General features: G+C 36.2%; 1 protein-coding gene across 5 annotated transcripts in view; it reads left to right on the top strand.

Annotated features, from left to right (window-relative positions):
• LOC120774208 overlaps window positions 1-22,461 on the top strand; it is a 180,152-nt gene that overhangs the window by 123,337 nt on the left and 34,354 nt on the right. For all 5 annotated transcript variants that reach the window (XM_040103657.1, XM_040103655.1, XM_040103656.1 and 2 more), the window contains one exon: window positions 1,710-1,747. The gene's annotated coding sequence lies outside the window, so the exon portion shown is untranslated. The remainder of the gene's footprint in view (window positions 1-1,709; window positions 1,748-22,461) is intronic.

Below are 22,461 nucleotides of genomic sequence, written 5' to 3' on the forward strand. Positions count from 1 at the left end.
TAATAAAATTGTAATGAGAAAAGTAATCGAGGGCAGCAGCAATCCCTTTTTACGACTCAAGATGAGAGCGTCGCCTTTTTATGTTGTGCAAATATCTAAGTTTATTGTTTCTTTTCTAATAAATTTTAAGTGTTTTATACGCTGGCATTTTCTGATTTTTTGTTTACTTTATTACTCATTAGTATTTATATATGAAGTTTGTCATACTCAGAAGTAAACGTCGGAGACCATATGAAGTCTGATCCGAAGATCGATCCCAATCAAGTTCTTCTTTGAAAAACTTTTTTCATTGAAAAGGTAACGTCGCGAAATTTGGCATAGATTATTATTCAATGAACCGCTGTAATATCAGAAGAAACTCTTTAGATCGGATCACATGTCATACAAGCTAATCGATCCCAATCAAGTTCTTGTATAAAAAACTTTTTTTTTTGTTCTTAAGAATCTAATTACTTAAGCATTTAAGCGTTCAAATATATTATTATCTAAGTGTATTAGTCCTTTACGCATAAAATTGCCAGTTCACGCTTAAATATGAGAGCACGACTACATGTCGTCACCTAAAATGTAAAACAAGGTATCGTCAAAAACATAAAAATTGAGTTTTTTATTGCTTACGATTCACTACATCACATTACATATATGTAGCAGAAAATTTCCAGCTTTTGCTGTGGGATATAACCAATATATAACCGATTTATAACTAATTTTTGTCCAATTTATAACCAACATATAACCCATTTATAACCAAAACTCAAATTTTGTTTCAATATGAGTTGCTGCTATTATATCGGTTTTCCTTCGCTTGTAAACTTATGAAAAGTGTTGTTATATTATTTTGCATTTTAGGTGACGATATGTACCTAAGCACATACTTGTACACACATAAGTACCGCATAAGTACATATGTACATACAACATAAGTTCGTAAGTACTTTATAAGCAACAAGTGTGACGTTACCTTGTCTTGTAGGCCTTTAGGTAACTAAGTATGCAGCTAAGTGCACAAGCATGCAAGTACGTATGTAAGTGCGCACGAAAGTATGTGAGCACTCAAGTTCGTGCTTTGGCAAGTTTACAGCATTAGCCAATGTTATTAACTGTTTTGCGACGCTTTGTCCGGCTAATTTCATAAATCACAAACCACTTTCGGCTTAATCAGGCTGCGCCGTCGTCACTAATGCATAAATGAAAGTGGTTTAATGTGGCAATTGCCGCCGTTTGTGGCAGCTGTTGCTGTGGCGCGCTGCCTGCCAATAGAAAACGAGTTTGTTTTTACTTTTTCGTGCAGCCGTTTTTCGCTGGTTTCTATTTAATTTTATTTTTCTTTTTAATTTTATTTTTTATTTTTTGTTTTTGTTATTTTGGCAGCTGTCATTTATGCGCCTGCCGTGGCAACTTTCGCTATCATTGCTTTTGCATTATCTTGTTTGTCTACTTTTGTTTGGATTTTGTGCTTTTCCACTCTGGATTTGTTATTATCTGTCACGAAACTCATTCATACATGGAAAGTTCATAAACATTTTATTACGGTTTAACGCACTCGCTCGGTTTCTTCAAACTGGTTTATGCTTTAGCGCCGACAAGGCAAACAATTTCAAATTGAGCCGCCGAAAAAACAACAAACTCAGTATAGATTAAGACATTTCAAGTAGTTTTATGTTGATAAGACACATAAAAGTAATATCTTCTTTTTTTCTATATTGCAGATTCTGCGGAAGAACATCAACTTCTGTCTTTTTAAAGGGTAAGTGTCGATCTACTTTGTTTTTAGTTAGTCTACCAGCATAAAATCTTAAATCACGTTATCTCTTCAAAGTCTTAACGCGGGAAAATTTTCATGAGATATGGACTTAACAAATAAAATACTTAGACAGAAAATATAAGATAACCTCAAAGTGTCAAGCTATCTAGGGTACTGGGTTTATTTCAAGGCCATAACTAAATGATGATGATGTAATATATGCACTTCTCACAAAACAAATAGATGTTGCATAATCTGACAAAATATTTCAAAATACGAGCTTCTAATCTCACAAAAGATTACCAAATATGAGCTTCTTCTATATAGTTCTTTGGTTTAAATCTTTCTTTACAAAAATAATTAGAATTCTTCTGAATATAGCGCAATATCCGCCGATAGTCAAATGAGCCATATTGAGTACATATTTATTATGAAGTTCGAAGGATCGAATCAATGAGTTTCTCAGTTTGGGAGAACACGTTTTATAATTTACTGAGCAATTGTTAGCTTTTTTGATAAGAAACTCGAAAGACCTCTGAACGTAAGTTCTTTGTTTTCCCAAAGATTGCAATGCTGTCGGGTTGGCATCCTTAGGCAGTCTAGCCAGTTCTTGATGTTACCCGACCACTATTTGGTGAATGAAGTATTAAACACTCCGGCTTTCTCCTTTGGTTTTATGAGTGCAACAGATAAGAAAGTGGTTTCAACAAGAGGTTTTGTCGCTCTAGAACCCTCAAAACATTAGATTTATTGTTCAGATTTTTAGTTATATGAGACTATCGCTTCCTTAAGTTTCTTCTCAGAAATCTCTTCTCACTAATACGAACCTTAAGAAGAGCTAGATTTGCACATACACACTCATGTTGACTATACGACCACAATCTTAACCATTTTTGCACAAAAAAGACTCCTCATTTTATAGTTTTAGATGTTATTCCAAGAGCTTCGAGTTCGACAATGTCATTTTCATTTTGTCCTTTGGTTTTATGGGCGCAAAAGACTATGAAGGAGGTTTCAACACTTCGTTGCTCCAGAACACTCAAAATATTAGCACTTCTTACTAAGAATATTAGTCAATTAAGACTCCATCTCTCTTAAGTTTCTTCACAAGTAAGAACCGAAAGAAGTTTTAACGTTATCCTTACACGCTCATTTTGTGGTCTCAACATTGTTAAGTACTTTGGCACCGAAAAGACTTATTATTTTCTGGTTTTGAATGGTATTCGAAGAGTTTCAAATTCGACCTACCACATACCGATTTTGTCCTTCGGTATTATGAGTTTTACTGCTAACTCGTCGAAGAGAAACACTAAAACTCATACATCTCTATATCCAAAGATATGAGAATGCATCCATCACTGCAGAAAAGACACGAAAACTGTCTGAAGAACCTTCCAACTCGTCGAAAATTTTCTGAATTCTACACTAGACATTCTGAGAATGAAATACATACCAACTTAACCCTAAAGCCTAGCCAGAGCGTGTAAAACCATCCAATCCTGCGTAAAACCATTACTTTGCCAACAAGCCCCACAGATTAGGCTTGAGTAAATTACAGTTTGATTTTGTTTAATTCTTGCACAAGTTTCTGGCATTCCAAAAATTCAAAAACTTTGCACTCGCACACAACCACACACATTCCCGTTATGCTTTATGCAATTAAATCTGCATCAAGCAAAGTTATTGCCTCACTTTAGTTGTGTGCTGGAAGTTTTTGTGCGCAACTCTTTCGCTTTCTTTGTCGGCGTCATTTATCTTCAACTGTTCTTCAGACTTTTGCTTTTGACATACATTTATAGTTATGCATTAGCACGAAACTTATGCCTTTCTTGCTGGCTTGCTGGTGTCTCATCACTCTTGCATTTTTGTGTCGGAAACAATGTTGCATTTATGCACATGTTTTGCACTTGCTGCTGTTGTTGTCGTGCAAATTTGTTGAAATGCCAACAAGTAAAAGTTCTGTGTAAAATTATTTTATGATTCGTTGTTTGACTTGGTAAACATGTTGGTGCATGAGTCAGTGTGCCGAAGTGCGAGTGCCAACGAGTGCGAAATATACTCGCAGACAGCGGGTGGTGGCATATATGTATATAGAATAGAAATTAGCTGTTGAAAAGAGCAATCAAATACTTTTATAATATCTTTAAGAAAGAAATGATACTGATACGAAGAAAATTAGTTCTGAAACTCTGCTGGTAACGTTGCAGGCTTGCATTTTGAAAACATTGGCCACTAGCTTCACTGGCACTGCCATTTCGTTGTTTTTCCGCGCTCTTTCTGAGTCCCACTACATAATACCTGCAATTAGTTGCGCTCCACACACTTTCTTGTATATAAAAATATTTTTAAAAGCCTGTCGAGAATTCCATACTAATTTTTTGAAATGAAAAAAATATTTTACACTATTTTTTACCATATAATAGCTGCAATTAGATGCGATTGTGACACTTTCTGCTATATAAACATAATTTTTTAAACCAGTCGAGAATTTCAGTCGCAATTTTTGAGATGAATGAAATATTAATTCGTGACACTTTCTGCTATATAAACATAATTTTTTAAACCAGTTGAGAATTTCAGTCGCATTTTTTGAGATGGAAGAAATACATATGTAGCGCCTTTTTCAATACGCCTAGTCTCTCTACTCTAGTCTCTATCCTTTAACGTTCCAGTTTAGGCCCGTATATCAAACTGCCGCGCTCATAATTTATTTCAATACACACTAACGGTATTTCGAAACTTCTTCACCGCCACTAAATCAAAAATAAAAACGCGCTACTACAAAACAACAGCAATAACAAAAGCATGAAATAAAAAGCTTGCTGCTCGTGTCAATAAAGTTTGAGCGTGTTATCTACAACGTATAGGCGCAGCAACTTCTGCACTCAGCCGCATGCAACACAAATACAAAATACTGTATAACATGCCACAAATAATAATTTTCAACAGCGTGCATGTATTGGCTGGAGAGCTGCGCGCCAAACACGTATGCAGCTAAAGTTGTTCAGCCGCCAACCGCACCGAAACCTCGCTCAGCATGTTCTAGCGGCGAGGACGACACACTTTGCTTAGTGGCTCTGCTTCCTCGCTGTGTTGCTCGAGCTGGTCAGTAGCTTATTCGCAGTTCACCTATTTTTTTTTTTCTTCATATTTTTTTCCTTTATTTTTATTTACTCCATTTATTTTCGCTTTTTACTCGCTTTCAGTTATTTGTGTCTTTGTTCGCCAGTCAATCCTCTCGGTATATCCTCTCGGTATGCCTGCTTTTGCCTCACCCGCTTTACCGTTGACGTCCAGCTTCTAAGCGCCTGTCGATTGCTAGTTTACCATTGCCACAATGCCTGCCTTTTTATCTGCTTGCAGCAGCGGTGAGCTGTGCCACATTCTAGTTGCTGCAGTGCTCTTCCTTTGCTTCTTTGCTTACCGAAAGTGGGTTGCTTTTCCAGCTTTGCTCCATTTTTGTTGTTTGCTTTACTCTTTGCATTTTTTTTGCATTTTTTGTACAATTTTCTATTTATTTTATTTTCGACTTCACGGAAGTTGCTTTTCGACTCTATTGAAAACTTTATACCATTATCCTATTCACATCCTGTCGCTCGTTGGTCTGCATGCAGTTGGAAAAGAACGTCGTGCAAAGCCACCATTGCAATCGCGTTCGCTTGTGGATACGAGTGTGCTTAGTGGAAAGTGCGAGTTTATTTAAATGCACAGCAAGCCGTGGCAAGCGGCAATTGGCGAGGAAACGGCGGAAATGGCGGTAATGCTAGAAAGTTAAGGCTTTGCGAATTCGAACTGCACTGAAAGCGAAGGTTATTAGATTTAAAGAAAATGCAAAAAACAAGTTCGAAATAAAGTTTAAAAGTTGCCAAAAAGTGGCGTGTTATAATTGAGTGTCCATTTGGGCAACTTGCGCTCCAAGTGTGGCAATTATTTGGTCTTGAACGTTGCAAAAAGAAGTCCTCTTGTGATTGGTGATGAAAATCGGAAGCATTACGACAACACAAAAACGTGCGTACCGAAAACTAGCCAGTCAGGCCCAGCAACGAACGCGATCTGTATTTGTTAGGACCAAAGCGGGTGCTGTGTTGTGAGTTTCTAAAGCCAAGAGAGCTTCTAAAACCGTGTGAAACCACTATTAGAGAACCCTGTCGACAAGAGCTCATCAAATTGAAACGAGCGATTGTCGGAAAAGCCCCAGAATTTGTAACAAGACGCAGCAAAGCTCCGTCTCGTGTTGTAAGACTGGATAAAAACTATTTGTAAAACAGCGGCTTGCAAATTTGACTCACCCGCCTTATAGCACAGAGTTTAATCTTTCTGCCTACCATTTGTTCCGCTCGATGCAGAAGGCCCGCACTGGAATACGGTTCACATCAAGGCAGGATATCAAAAATTTACTTGATTTATTCTTGGCTACCAATTCGGCACAATTCATTTGGGCTGAAATCCATAAACTGTCGGAAAATCCTATACCTTCTGTCCTTTATATTTTGAACAAAAAAACCGCACGTATCTAGTTATAGATCAATACTGTCGGGAATAAAACATAGAGAATGTATATGAAAGATTGCATTTATAGCAAAAGTTGCTTTGCAGCGCCATCTGGCAGTTGTTGGCACTTCAACGCCTTCCGTTGACCCAGAAATCGCCGTAACTGGCCTCCGCAATCCTAGCACCGCCGTCGCGTGAAAATCAATTTATTGCGCCGCAAACTTGTATGCCAAATTCGTTGTCCAAGAAAGTCCAGAGATGTCGCACAATTTAAACACACTTGAAAGAATCTTCTGATTTTCCTTTAATACTTTTTTACAACACCGAATTTGTTGTTGCAAATTCAAGCAGTTTGTGCGAGTTGGCGAAAACTTTGTCGGCCCAGCAATCGAGTCAAGCAGCTGTATTATACACGTCGCAAGTGCCACAGCCAAAGTACTCGAAGGCAACAAACACCACTTGAAACGTAAAAACGCAGTGTTGTACTCGAGCAAGTGGCCAACATGTAGCTGTGTATTTGTTGGGCCAACCGACGAATTATAAAGTATTTAAAATGGCATTTGAAATTGCCAACTTTTTGGACCGAAGACCGTAGCCGCCCACGCCACCCGCCGAAACGAGGCACACTCAGCACGCCGGCATGCGGCCTCATCAGTCGTGCAACCGCAAATTCATGGACGCTGCCTGCTTCACCCACGCAACGGCAAGACATAGAAAGCAACAAGAACGCCTACAAATCCAAAGCGCACAACTTGCAAAAGTTTTTATGCTGTTGTTGACTCGCAAATAATTGTTGCATGGCATTTGTGGCAACATTAAAGGCACTCAACACAAAGTAAAGTGTCCGTACGACGGCGCTGCTTGGACTCTGTGCGGGGTTACGTCGAGAAATAGATATGCTGCAGCCGCAGCTGGAAGTTCAGTTGCCACAAATGGCAATGGTGCAACTTTTCGACCAGCACGCAGCACGCTTGACCGCATGCAAAGTGTCTCGTCGGTACGCCAACGCACTAGCTTTGGTTAGGAGAAGCCAATCTTTTGGAAGTTACGCAAAATTTAAGAGCTTGAGCCGTAACGGAAAGCTGTGGAAGCGTCAATAACAGCATTTTAAGGAGACAGACTACAAAAAACTATGCAGACGAAAGTATTAAAGGACTTGCGAAAGGCTCTGAAATGCTTTCAATGCTGTTTTTTAAATTTATGGAACTGGAACTATAGCCTGAGCCAGCTTTTCAATCTTCGTCGAGTCCGAACTCTTAGATTCTTACATCTGGCGATAAAAAGTTCACACTTAATCAAATCCGATTAGGATGGGAATGGGCAGGTATTCCACTGTCCTCGTACACTCGGGCGCTGGATCTATGGACCTCGCGTGAGCTCAGAAAGCGTTGGTCAGCAACCAGCACTTGCGATGTTGTGTAAGCCTTCGGGCCCGTAGGGAACGTAGGAAGTCCATGAAACTACCCCTTCCACAACGGACAAGCGTCTCAATCTCATGAATATCAGACTTTTTACCTAACCTAAATCTGCCAACAACTCCAGTAATTTATGATTGAAATTCTGCAATCAAGCTGAGTCGGTTTTTTTTACTCTTCAATAGAATTAAGTGAACAAGAAAAGCGCACACCGGTCACTGCTTTCTCACACGATCCGTCGCGGTTAGCCACAACAAGGAAGGCATAAATCAATCTACGTACACGAAAAGCGGCTATCCCACGCGAAGTACGCGCTTAGAACAAGTCTATAAGCGCATAAGAGCCGCACCCACGTCAGTTCTCCTGGCTGACACAATTGACAGTTTCTTGGCGCTGGCGCGGGTGGGCGCTCACAACGCACTCTCAAACACACCAATGCAAGTTTTTCTAAGATTTAAAACTGTCGCAGTGACATTTTGAAATCGTAGACGCAGATAAGCGGCGGTAATGGGGACAATGCGCGCTGGGTAAGCAGAACTTCAAATTAAAGTCATTAATCAAAATGAAAAACTTAATCCCGCGAACATACAGCGCGCAACAGTGTGAACAAAAGGCGACAGTGGAGAATGTGAGGCGTGTGGGTGCAGAGTGTAAGCAACAATGAGAGCATATAACACTTCGAAATCAAGTCTAATGGTGAGTAAACTAAATTTTGTACTAAAGAAGAAATCAGAAGCGTTTGAGTGACATCATAAATGGAACTGATAACAAAGAAAACGAGATTATGGAGTACAAAAGTTATGGAAAGAAAATAGTGATGAGCTAAAAATCGGTATTGAAGGAAGCGTAAAAAACTATAAGAGATAAGAATTGTTTGAGAGCTGTGGAACTTAGCTGCAGATGGTTCCATAATAGCAAAAGAGGTCCACGGAGTCTTACGCTCTAGTAATTGCCTAGTAATTGCCGACTACAGTAGCCATAGAGCTTGAAGTGCTCTTTTCGGAAGGATAGTACACCGGCATAAAATCTGTGCGAAAATTAAACACAGTACGTCTATAAACAAGGTTAAGCCAACACAGTCTCTTGTTTAAGACACTTTTTACTTACACAAGAGATGCGAGACTGCTTCTCAACCGTTATAAGCAATAAAGAAGAGTTGAGCAAATAAACTTCACTGCGCTTGCGGTTAAAGTGCTATAAAGTAAACTCAAATATTGCAGCGGCCACTTCACCGCCAACGTGCAAATGACTAAAGTGCCGGCAACTCGCACATTATTGCAAAAACAACCAGCAAGCCGGGCATTGAGCCGACAATCTGACAACTGACAACTTACAAGCGAATTCAATTCAATTGCGCACAACGCTCCGAGCTCCGAGCCCGTTGCTGCCAAACTGCGAACAACTAGTTAGATAGTTAATAGTGCAACAACACTAAAACTGCTGTACTTGAACACTAAGCCCGGCCCAGCTTTGGAGAGTGCGGCCTCGCGCTCGTTGCACGTCCGTCTAACATTGACCATTCGCACACAGCATTCGGTCAGCGCTGTCAATAGTTTAAGTACGAGCATACAATGAGACCACAGGCATACTTCACTCACTCCAACACAGCGGCATACAACTAAGTAAGCAATGCAGTCCAAGTTTATGGACACTTAAGTGGCCCGCTGCCTCGGATAATACACTTGAAAATCGTATCAATAGTCGTGGCGAAGTAGCAATTCAATGCCGTACGAAACCGGCAAAATGGAAGCGCGCGCAGAGTTGTGCAGGGACGCGGCGCAGGCAGCGAGTGAAGAGCTGCGTCAATGGTGCAGTTAAAAGGTGAAATTTTCAATGATCTTTTATGTGCCAATTGCATGTGAAAAGTGTGTAAAATAAAAGGAGCAAAGCGCGGACAGAAGACGGAAATGCGCAGCAATCAGTTTTTCTCGACTGACGGGTTTTGCGCGTAATTGAAAGAAGCTCATTGCGTTAGTCGGACAGAATGTTGTAGGAAGATATCCATGGAGTGGATAAAAGAAGGAAGATCGTAAGATGGATAACGCAGGAAAATAAAGAAGAAGAATGACGGAAATGCATGCAATGAAAGTGGATAATTTGGGAGCTAAGTACAAGCTCCAGCGGAAAATGAAATGAGCTCGATGTGCGAACAGGACCTATTGGGTTGGAATCAACCGGTACAGAGCGACGGCGTCAAGAGGTCTATAAAGCGGCGAATGAAACACCACATTTATATATAAAATTACAGATTATTTATTAAGATAACTCAAAAGACTTCTTCACTTGTTGGCGTCTATACAAGAAGTGACGCTTCTTAAAAACTAAAAGCTTAGAATTCAGTTGAAACTGTAAATTTCCAAGAAGAATATAAAGAGAATGAAATAATAGAATAACTGACAATCTGTGCTGGCAGATGTGGTACGACTTGTCTGTGTGCCCAGGAAGGCTGGTAAATGCCGGAAATTCTGAGTTCGAGACATGCGAACCATAAACGAAATATTTTTGGAAAAGAAGACTAAATTTCTACTGCAAAAATATAGAGACCATATCCGACACACAGCACTGTTTTAACTATTTTTTGCTCTGGCTGTTAAGCAACCTTGAACGAGTTTGTGATCGCTGTTCAAACTTGATTCCATAAGCTCTCCAAAGTCGCAGTTCGTTTTGAAAGAAGTAGGATGAGGTTTAAGGAAAACGCTTGAAAAGCTGCTTTGAAGTTCCAATTAATATCTTTAATGAAGTACGAAAAAACTTTCATTTCAAGATTTTCTTACCGTCCAGTGGTTGGAAAATTTGGTTGTCGATATTGTAGCACCAGAAAACATCCCTAAAGTAGTTTAGAGGAATGTTGTCGAGTTAACAGAACTTCGCTGGATGAAAATCCGGGTCCGTTTCGGTTACATAGACCCGACCGTCTTGGGAACGGTGGCAAATTTTGTGATATCTCGCGATTACTCTAGTCTGGGTGATATTGACAAACTTAACTTCAGATTATCTTTCGTTTTGACTTCGCCGACAAATAACTTGTAAGTTAGGTGTAGTTTAAGACAGCTTATATCCGGTCTACAAATTAAAATTCGTAGCCCTTGAGTATAAGACCAAAGTGAAGAGCAAACGACCACCCAGTTTACAAAAGGAGAATAGGACTCAAATAAGGTTCCTAAGACGGATTACAAATTAAAGTTCACAGTCTTTGAGTATAGGAAATAAGTAAGATTCTTAAGATCACTTCTATCCAGTTTACAACTCGCAGTTCTTGAGTTTAGGACCCAAATAAAAATCTTAAGATCACTTCTAACCAGATTACAAAAGAAAACGTGCAGTCCTTGAGTATGGACCCAAGTAAGGTTCATATGACCACTCAGTTTACAAATTAAAATTCTCACTCCTTTAATATAGAACCTAAGAAAAATTCTTAAGATCACGTCTATTCAGTTTGCGAAATAAAACTCGAAGGCCTTCAGTATAGAACCTAAGTAAGGTTGGACCCATTTTGAAAACTCTTTTACTAAATAAAAGCATGATTTCCCTAAGTTCCTCAAATAGTTAAAGAATTCTTCGTTAAAGATACCCTTACTGTTTATTCTTGCCATTTATCTTGCTAGTGAGTGATCTAAAAATATTCTTTGTCATCTTCTGCTTGCTTTAAATTATGAATTATTACCTTAAACCCTGCCGCACATTAATATTACTAAGCTTCCACCAGCAGCCACCATAATCCACCGCCAACACTTTGACTGTGACAAATCTGCTTCGCCCGCTCTCCAGCAGCAGCGCCGGCAAAAGCAAAACTATCATGGCATCAGCTGCCAACGCTATATAGAAGCTAGGTCTGTCTGTCTGTCGTTCCGTCCGTCATATGCCACATTCAGCGCACACACAGAGCACCGCAACCACAAAAGACAGACAAGTACGAGTGAAAAATTAATGAAAGTATACCATAGCGAGGTATTTAACTGTCATTAGGTGGGGGTTTTGGGGGGTGAGTTGCAAATATACATATGTATACCGAGAGGGAGCTAGCAAAAGGGATGATGAGCAAAAAATTAGACAAAATAATTACAAATGCAATTATGTTAAGCATTAAAATTACATGTTGTTGTCCATATGTTGCACGTACAGCGTTGCATGTAATGCAAAGCGTATTTGTGTTGCACACAGCCGCCGCAGACGCCACCGCAGCAGCTTTCCAATCTAATCATTCAGCTAGTCATGCAGTCGCCCACTCTTCCCGGTGCCATTAGTCAAACAACCATACACACACACACTCGAATCGGGCAAACAACTATTCATGCTTGCTCAAGCAATATTGCTGCTGTCATCGTCATCAGCCACAGTCGGAGTGAAGGAAGCACACGTAGACGGAGCACGACGTTCCCTTATTCTTATATAGTTGGGTATTTGCGTACACTGGTCGGCATTACAGGAGGCACAGGTCGAAAATAAAGTCCAAGGTCGTTCGGAGATCTGGAAGCGAACATCGAGTTTCGAGATCAAAAAAGTTTGGAAGAGAATTTTTTCTTGCAAAGCTGAGACCATAATCTATATAAATTGAGGGTGGGCAGCTGGTTCCCATCTAGTTTGGACAGCTTAGTCCCGTTTTCCATAACTTTGGGAACTCTGCTTTCAGCTGCGTTATGTCTCTCAACCTCTTTTGAATATCTTTCTTTTTCTTCCTCAGCACATTCGATAATGTTCTACCTCCGTGGACTCGCATTTTCATGCCAAAAATTCTATACTGCGTCGATCCTTTGCTCCTTTCGCCGAGTATTCGCCAGCACCGCGAGGTACTTAGCCCATTATGCGTTTGCTTTTGCTTCAGCTCTGCCACTTCCACATGCGCTCGCTCCTTCTACGCTTTCTTATGCGCATTTACTTTCTTGTGTGTTGCTTGCAACAAAATGACGTTGATAATAGTTCTTTTGGCTGTAAGTGCCACTACAAGTTGTAGTTGAATGAGCTGCAGTGTGTGGTTGGGCGCTTGTTGCATGGCTTGTGTGGCAGAGTGTAAGTTTTTCTTCCACTTGCTGCCTGCCGTGGACACTCACAGCAACGTTGTCGCACGTTCATCTGTCTTCCGCATTGCAAGCAAGCACTAAAGAGGAAAAAATTTTAAGAAACTTCTTTGCCAGCTGCATGTGTGTGTGTATGTGCGTTTCTCTATTCATTAGGCGCCTTCTCTGTCGCTTTTTCATGTTCATAGAAATATTTTTTGCCAGTTTCTTTCAGTTGTGCCCCAGAATTCCATTCATTGCGTATGCTTGCAGCTTCTTGTTGCTCGCTCCCTCGGTAACTGCCACTTCTTGTTCGTCAATTTCCTTATTCTGCCTTTCACTTAAATGTTTTCTGCCCGGCTTCAACTCACAGACGGCTTTATTGAAATAAGAAAAAAATTTCAGAAATACATTTTCTTTAATTTGTTAAAATTATTGTAAATTACTTACAATTTAATTTGACTGAAATTAAATATAAATTAATTTACTTAATTATTTTTTTAATTAAATTAATTAATTTTTTAATTATATTATTTACTCATAAAAATTAATTTAATTAAATGCATTAAAAAATTATCAAAATTAATTAATTAATCTTTTGTAATAATTAGTTAATTTATCATTGTTCTGTAATTAATTTTTGTCAAATTTTTAAATATTTATTTTTAATTTTTTATTAATTATTTATTTGTTAATTATCAAAATTAATGAACTAATTTTTTGTAATAATTACATAATCAATTAATATAAATATTAAAACAAAAATTAGCGAATTAATTTTGTCTTAATTAATTTTTGTTAAAAATATATTTTTTTTTTTTTATTTTTAATTTTTTTATACTTAAGATAATATTAAATAATTGACTTTATTATATTAGGCATAAAAACTAATTTAGTTAACTACATTACTTATAAAAATTAATTTAATTAAATGCATTAAAAAATGAATTAAGTAATTAAAAAAATTAGAATAATTAATTTAATATTTCTTTACATAAATTAAAAAAAAATATCAATTGTTTTCAAAATTATTAAATTAATTATTTTAATTTTTTTAATTAATTACTTAACTTTTTTAAATTATATTTCTTAACTACTGTTTTGTTAAGTTTTTTAAGTATTTATTCTAAATTTTTTCTTAAATTTTATAACAAATTGTCACTGCCCAAAATGGCTCTTCATAATGCGCTTCAGCTCTGACAGCTGCTGCATAATCTTTTCTCTTGCCTATTCCTTCATCTACAACATGTATTCGTAACTCCAGGCATACACATGTACATAACATGTCGAGTAGCCCATATCTATCAGTTCGCCTACCGTCAGACGTCGCCGCTTGCTGCACACAAAAGCGCTTTGTCAGCTCTTTTCAAATTATGAAAATATTTATTTACAAGCACATAAATATAAACGCCGTGCTGTGCTGTGCTGTGCTATGCGTGTAAGTCTGTCAGTGGCTGTGTGTCACCCTCGCAGAGAACTGCACACAATTGCATTGAAAAGTTTTAACGATTTTTGGCATTTCACAATTGTTGGCAGTTTGCGAAAAAAACGATGAAAAAGATAAATAAATTTAAAATTTTTTGTCGCTTAAACGAAAAGTGCTGGCAATGCCGTAGAAAGGATGTGGCACTTGTGAAGTGAAATTAAAGCAAGCCGTCAGCAATTTTTAAATAAGCTCTTGATGAAAAGAAAAAGTTTCAGAATGTTGAAGGGAAGAAAGGGTTGTAAAGAAGCAGTTTGTGAAAGAAAGTGAAAAAAGATTATAAAAAAGCATATTTCGATGATTAAGAGCACTTTAGGAATACGCAAAACCAACAAAGCTTCCATAACACGTTTTTCTATAAAAAATCCATTTGAGCCTTTTGTGAGCTTAATTTAAATTCAAATCACACACCAACAAGCTTAAGCGTTTTTTGAAAGAAAATTACTTAAAAAGGACATTAAAGGCTTTTACTTAAAACTATAAAGCTCTAAACAGCTTGGAACCTGTTTCTAACAATAGAGCTTTCACAAATATTAAAAGCTTTCATTTAACACTTAAAACCTGTTAAAAACTTGGAATCTACTTTTCAATAGAGCTTTAACAAATATTAAAAGTTTCCACCTAACACTATAAAGAACTAGAACTTTTACAAAATTTGAAAGCTTTCATCTAATACTATAAAATTCAAAAAAACTTGGAACATGTTTTTAACAAGAAAGCTTTCACAATTATCTTTATCGGTTTTGCCGAGAGCCAGTCCAATGAGACGAAAAGATTAATGTACCTCGACTATAGTGCTGGACTCTACAGAGTTTCAAAAAAGAGCCAGACTTAGCAGTACCGTTTTAAAAAGTTTAATCCAAACTATACTCCGTACGATCGAGGTTACGTTTAGAACCAAAAGCATCCCAAATGTACTAGGAATGAAAAAGATCACCTTCCATGAAAACGGATTACAACACTAGTAGTGCTTATCGATAGGACCCAATAAAGATTGCATTTTCCATTTTCCATTCTATAACTTGCTTCTTCTGCCTGCATTTCGACCTTGGAAACTGTGCTTTACTAATTCTCTCCCGTTTTTTTGAGGCATAAGCTCGCCTCCTCTTTCACTTTCGTACTCTCACTTTTCTCTCCTCTTTAATGTTTTTCCTTAGCAGCAGTCCATGTAATCATCTTACCTTAGTAATGACGTAATTTGTCTAGCATCAGCGCCAAAATACGCTATCAGCAATTTAATTATAAGCATGAAATATTTCACTTTTGCTCGCGTTGATGATGAAAGCGATGATCATCGTGCAACTCAACGCGATTTTTTACCGAAACAAAATCATGACGCAACTCGGACTGTTTTTCAAACGCAGCCCACTTTCACTGTCACTTTGCCGCCAACTGTTCTAACGCGATGTTTGTAAAAAATCGAATCCGTTAGAATGTCAACAACGCTATCAAATTAATTCCAGCATTTTCACGTCCATTTTTTCGCCAACTTGTTGGGCAGACTGCTGCAGCGCCGACAACAGACTGTGGCAAACAAACCGCATCTAGAGCGCGAGGCTTGAAGAAGCACGGTGGTGTGGTCGCGGACAAGGTATGCACTTGATTTGTTTGAATTACTCGGCGTCTGCATTCCATGGAGGGGTAGGGCGTATTTCATGTCTGTTCGTACGAAAAGCGTCTGTCGCTGCTCGCTCTATCTATCAGCTTGTCTGTCTGTCTGTTTCCACTTGTCTAACTGACAGCTGGACAGCCAACGTGCCAATGCTCCCCGCGCGCTCACAGCAAAGTCCACGTCCACGTTATGCGCATTTAAATTAAAAGTAAATATGGCGACACTGGACAGCCGAAAAAATGCCAAAGACCACCTTACTTACCCGACGACAAAAGCTGACAACCTCCGCTACCAGCATACAAACAGCAGTGTTGCATTACCACACAGCGCTGCATGCCGGTTGAGCGGTGGTGTACACGTCGGCTGCGTTTAGTGGGCGCGCATAAAAAGGACCTAAGCAGCTTGCAACTTTTCGACTTGCTGCTGAGCCGCACGAATAGCGAACGCAGTGTTGTCATCCGCACAAGTCCGCTTGTGCCTCACCTCTCGTTCCTTTCTGCATTTTCCCACTCACTCTCTTTTCATGCTGGTTTGCGTTTAGTTTGTTTTCGCGTGGCGCGGCCTTCTTGCCAGCGCGTCCTGCCACGAACAGACCACTGCCTAACCTAGAACTGCATTTATACGCGTTCGCTTTTACTCTGTGTGTGTGTGTGCGTGGATCTAATTTACTTATGGTAATGAAATAAAAACTCAATTGTGTGCAAGTGCTCTGTGCTGTATTGAGCAAAAAATAAAGCGGGTCAGCAGGACTTAGCAGCGCGTTCGGAAAAGTCAGCGGCAGCAAGAACAAAGTATTCGCACGAAGCTTTTCCTTAACTTTCCTATTTATCTAGCAGTTTTTATTGCACCGTTATAACGCATAGTTAAAAGTGGCGAAAGTGGAAATGTCCTCCCACAGGCTAATCCGTTTAGCGAGTGAGCGAAACTAAAAGATAAAAGGTTCATACAAAATCGTCCATTTGTGTCATTATAGCAAGTTTCGATAAGGTGAACAGGGCCCACTGGTCTACATTGTAGACTGTTAAGATAATTCCACTTAAGGAAATCGAGAAAGTCGTTCCATCCTTCTGGAAACTTTGTTACAATTTTTATAACTTTGCGTTAATATCTCTTACTCAGTTTCGAAACCTGGTCCCTTTGTTCAAAATGATCACCTCAAGTTAGTTCGGGACAGATATCTCGTTGTTCCATCGAGCTTAACCTTTTTTAGGCATGTGTCTTCAGTAAATCAGGGCAGTGATTCGCTCCGAATGTACCGAAAAGACACTTATAATCATTCATTAGACATTTATAAACCAGAAGATGGAAAGCAAGATCAGATTGTCGAAAAAACCATTCTAACCTCGGTTGATAGCAGAACAAGTTCACTGAATATTACATTGAGGACTGACAGTTTGGTGGCAAGTACAGAAATAGTTCGGAGCAAAGCACGTTTGGCTTAGTTTTCGAACAACAAATTTTGTGTAAAATTTTCGAAGCATTTTCGAAATTTAGTTCTAAACCGTCGAATTCTATCAAGGACGAAAGGGTCAGGTAGCTTCTGTAGACAAGACTTACACGAATTACAAGGTTATTCGCTTTTTGAAACTATTTGTAGGTACAGAGTTGCCACAGATTGCATCATTTAAGAAAATTCAAAGTGTAGAGTTGCCATACTTTTATATTACATATTATATTGCCATACACCTTATTATTAATTTTTCTTTAATTCTTTATATTTTATGATATGGCATATCCCTTAATTTTTGGAAAAAATTCTTCATGTCACACAATATGGTAACCCTGGCGCTTTATTTAATTGCATTCTAGTTTATATTTACAAATTTTGTGCCGATTTTACATGCAAAATTAGCATTTTATTGTATTTAGCAAGCAAATTTTGCCTTTTGTCTCGGTTTGTAAACACAGTCGGGTCGAAAAGTCATGCACACGTCAGCAGGGTTGCATTTGTTGTTTGTTTGTAATTGCACACAGCGTGTGTGCGCTTCTACATTATTGTCCGTTTTTCTGACATTTTGGCACCGGCTTTTGTGGCAGCCTTTCAGCTAACTGTTGTCACAGCACACACACACACGCACACAACTGAATATGTGGACACACATTGTTTACCAAATTCATTCCTGGTTTTTATTTGTATATGCATTAATAAAACTGTGGTAAATATAACAGCACGTTTTGCTACGCTTTTATATTCATAACTGTTCATTCGTTTTCTCCGCTCTTAGTATTTCTATTTTTCGCCTTTGGTTTTTGTTTTTGTTCTAGTTACTGGTTACTTGCAATAAATTTCGAAATTGCAAATTTACTATGCACAACCGCATCTTTACAGCAGAATTCTGCTTTGGACACTAAGCGGGCGTCAAGTCATAAATTTGCTGAGGTTTCAAGCTAAAATTCATTCACCGCTTTTTTCGTTCCCAACTGTTTTGTGCAAGAACAGTCGCCAGCTGATTTTGTATTAATGTCATTTTTAGTGCACAAGACATTCGATTTTAGCACTAATTTTTTATTGGAATTTCTCAAACCATTTAGAAATAATTTTATTAGAAAATTAAAGTTAAAATTATTGTTTTTGTCTGAAAAATTGTCATAACTTGTTTTTTTTATTTCAATATATTTTTGTTCGAAAATTTTTCAATATTTTTTTTCGAAAAAACTTCATTTTTTTTTTATTTTCAATAGTTTTTTTCAAAAAAATTTTAATTTTTTTTTAATTTTAATAATTTTTTTCGAAATAATTTCAATACTTTTTTTTGAGTACAACTTTTGAATACTTTTTTTTTGGAAAAATTTTAAATTCTTTTTTTTTTTCAAAAAAATGTCAGTATTTTTTTCGAAATATTTTCAATACTTTTTTCGAAAATATTGTAATAATTTTTGTTTCCAGTTTACTTTTAACGGCAGCTGCATTTCAGGCTCCTCATTTTTCAATTAAATTTATTATTTATGAGTATTTTTATTTTATGTTTTGTGGCTTACACAAACAAATATTTCTCGGTTTTCTCACGTTGCATAAAGATTTGTATATTACATCAGCCGCTTGTTTGCTTCAGAAATGTGGCAATTATGCATTTTCGCGTGTCAATTCAAAGCAACTCACTTTAATATAAAAAGCAAACAGCAGAAATTTGAGATGGAAAAAATTAATAAAAAATTAAATAAAAAACATTTCACTTTCGCTTTGACCAACATTTCCGGCGTCACGACACACAAAGCAGTGATCGAATTGACAAAAAAGGAAATGGAAAGCAATACCAAATTTTATATGAAAAAAATTGCAGAAAAATGTTGCAATGCAAACAAAAATACATAACCCCGACAGAGGTCGCAAGCGATTTGCCCCGCATAGCCGGCAAACAAACAGCATTCACTATTTGGTGGCATGAAAAAATAAAAAATTGTAAAAAATAAAAAATTGGAAAAAAAATTAAAAAAAAAAAATAAAATAATAAAAATGGAAGGAAAAAAAATAAAATTCATGGCAGTTTTAAACTATGCCATTTTCCGCCTTTGTTTGTTTCCATATTTTTCGGTAATATGTATATTTCTATATATATTTATTTGTGTGTGTATTTGTGTGCGCAAAACGCTCGTTTTCATTAGTTTTTATTGGTTTATTGCTACTCATTGCCTTTTCGCTTCTTTTTTGTGGCGTCTTTTATGTACTTTTTTGTGCCATCGATGGCAGTTTTGGGCATGTCGCACACACACACACAGTCGCACATGCGTGCAAACAATGCCTGTCGCTTGCAACAATGCGCCAATAAAGCAACAACAAGTCATTTTTAACTGCCTTCACTTTGCGGCTGTGTAACGGTATTTTATTACAGCAAAATCGACGCTGCAGTGTGTGCCATTGTCTGCGGCTGTGCTGCTGCCACAGTTTCATTATTTGCTTGATGTTTTTTCGGCAATAATGCTTGCCAAATATGCGCACACAGTTTAATGTGCAGAAATAATTCTTATGTGGATTTTATGGTCGAATCTATGCAATATAAACATCTTCTGTTTGTCTTTAGTTCTATAATTTTTTCCAAAATGTTTATATTTTTTATTTTATTAAAATGTTAATTTAAAATTTTTCAAAAATAGATAAATCGGTTCAATGCCAACCCTATCTCCTATACTTAGCCTTTTATTTTTTCTTTTATATTTTATTTTTTATTTTTTTTTTTTGATATTATATATTTATATACATACATATGTATATATTTTTGTTTTTTTAAATTTTTAAAAAAATATTTAATAATATTTTGTGCTTTATTTGATGTTTAATTTTAATATATTTCGATATTTTTAACAATTTAAAAAAAAATTGTTTTTTATTTATTTAAAAAAGAGTTAAGAAAATAAACGTTTTTGGTTGACATAATTTTTTTCGATTTTGGCATTTTAAACTTATTTTCAAAAAATATAGAACTTAATTTTTATCTTATTTTTTTATATTATATTAAAACTTTTTTTTTTATATTTTTTCAAATTTTTACTTGAATTTTTACTTTAAAACTGTTTGAAAAAAATTAATTTGTTTTTTTTTTTCTCTTTTTTGTGTTTAATTTTAATATATTTCCATAACATTTAAATTTATCTATTTATTTAAAAAAGTTAAGAAAGTATTTTTTTTATCTTTTGATTGACACAATTTTTTTGTATTTTTCGTTTTGGACTTTTTAACTTATTTTTTAAAAATTTAAAGATTAGTTTTTAACTTCTTTTTTTTTGCATTTTTTAATTTGTTTAAATTTTTTAATTTTTTTTATTTTAAGATCGGAAGATCTATATTTATTTTAATTTATTATTATTTTTAATTTATTTTTGTCTTGTCGCATGCCATTGCCGCATCCCTCAATTTATTTCGCATTCTATTTCATTTTGCACTTGTGCTATTATTATTTTCGCAGTTTTTTGAGGTTAGTGTCACAACTGTCACCTTCAGGCGTTCGCAGTGGAACAATGACGTTGCATGAAAAAAAAACTGTGTGGTTACTATAAAACACTTTGAATGCAATCGCTTATAAAATGCATATGTGCGCAATAATAATGAATAATTTAAGTGAAGTGCAAGAGAGTTTTACTGAAAAGTTTTTGTGGCGTTGCCATATTTGTCAAAAAAGGAAATATGTAAATGAATTGAAAATGCGCAAATTAATACTTAATAGTTGCTTAAAAGCAATTCTGGGAGCAAAACTCATTTGTTTATACAAAATGCAAGCTTTGCTAATTTTTTTTGACTGAAAATTGAAAAATAATTTATAATTTTGGTTACTCAAACAATTATTTGGCTAAACTTATGAATTTTAAGTGATTTTTTTTTTTTTTAATATTATTTATTATTAATTAATTTACTTAATTTAAAAATAATTAATTTAATTGAATTATTATTTTTTAATTTTAGTAATTAATTCTAAATTTAAGGTTTCTCAGTTAAAATTTCTAATATTTAAATTTACAATTTATTTTTTAATTTTCTTCTTTTGACTTATGCGCTTTTTTGCTCTGTTTTTACCTCACTGAGTCAGCACCCGATTTTTATGAAGCATTCTCTTTCGCTTTTTCACCTACTAAATAAGCTCATAAATGTTTATAGCCAACAGCCACTCACTTTTTTCTTCACACACAAATTCAGATTTTTTGTAGCGTTATTAATTTTATAAAGCTCTAATTACCGCTAAATTTGTGAACTGCTCGTGAATATTTAGCGCGAAAATGTTACTTTTTCCTCAATTTTGTTTTTATGCGCGTTCATTATAATAATTATATAACTATTTGGGTGATATAATATCTCTTCGCAAGCGACTAAAAAGTTATGTAAAAATGTAAAAACGCAGCAAATTTGTACGTAAATTTTTTTGAAATATTTTTGCGCATGATAAAATGTTTAAACGCAAAAAATTACAGATAATAAAATATATGTATATGTATATTTTTTATTTAAATTTGCTGTCAATCATTTTTAAACACGGTAGTTAATTCAACTATTATTGAATACAAAAAACTGCGATTATTTAGTGTAATCCGACATTGTTAATTTATTTTTAAAAAGTCGTTGAAGCCACAAATCAGTTTGCTCAATTTTCATGACAATATGTGCAACTAACTGCAATTTTCAAAAGAAAAATAGATTTTTGTAATATTATACACAAAGCTGCATATTGTGATTATAAAAGCCATTTATATATAATGTATATAATTTTTTCTTGATACTGCCTTTTTATTGTTTGTTTTTTAAGTAGGTAGTTAGTTGGTTGGACTTTCTGACGACGCACTTAGGTCTTTAGGATGCCTATCATGATACAACCGAGACTGAAATCCCCTCAATCAGTTGTATCCTCTCTGAAGCACCCCGTGTTTCTGAATAAATGCATCAGTAAAAAACTTCTATTCGCACAACCGCTGAAACGTCGTCAAGAAATCCTCGACAGATAGTTTCGATTCTCATCTTATACAAAGCCTAGCATCCGCAAAACGGTTTTTTACAGTCTTCTCTTCTTCTAGCTCCTGACTTGTATGGTGCTTCAAATCTGCTGGCATATCTTCCAATTAGAAAATCTCACCTTTCCAACACTATACGGTATGACACAATGTAATTGATAGCAATGGAGATATACGACTGCAACGACAACTATTGACAAAATACGAAAATACTTTTTCGACTGGCCAATATTTTAACATTTTGCTTAATTTATTTTTTCCTTGTTTCTGCGCATAATCCATGAAGCCAT

This window comes from Bactrocera tryoni, chromosome 4, assembly GCF_016617805.1.
Source record: "Bactrocera tryoni isolate S06 chromosome 4, CSIRO_BtryS06_freeze2, whole genome shotgun sequence".
Classification (NCBI taxonomy): domain Eukaryota; kingdom Metazoa; phylum Arthropoda; class Insecta; order Diptera; family Tephritidae; genus Bactrocera; species Bactrocera tryoni.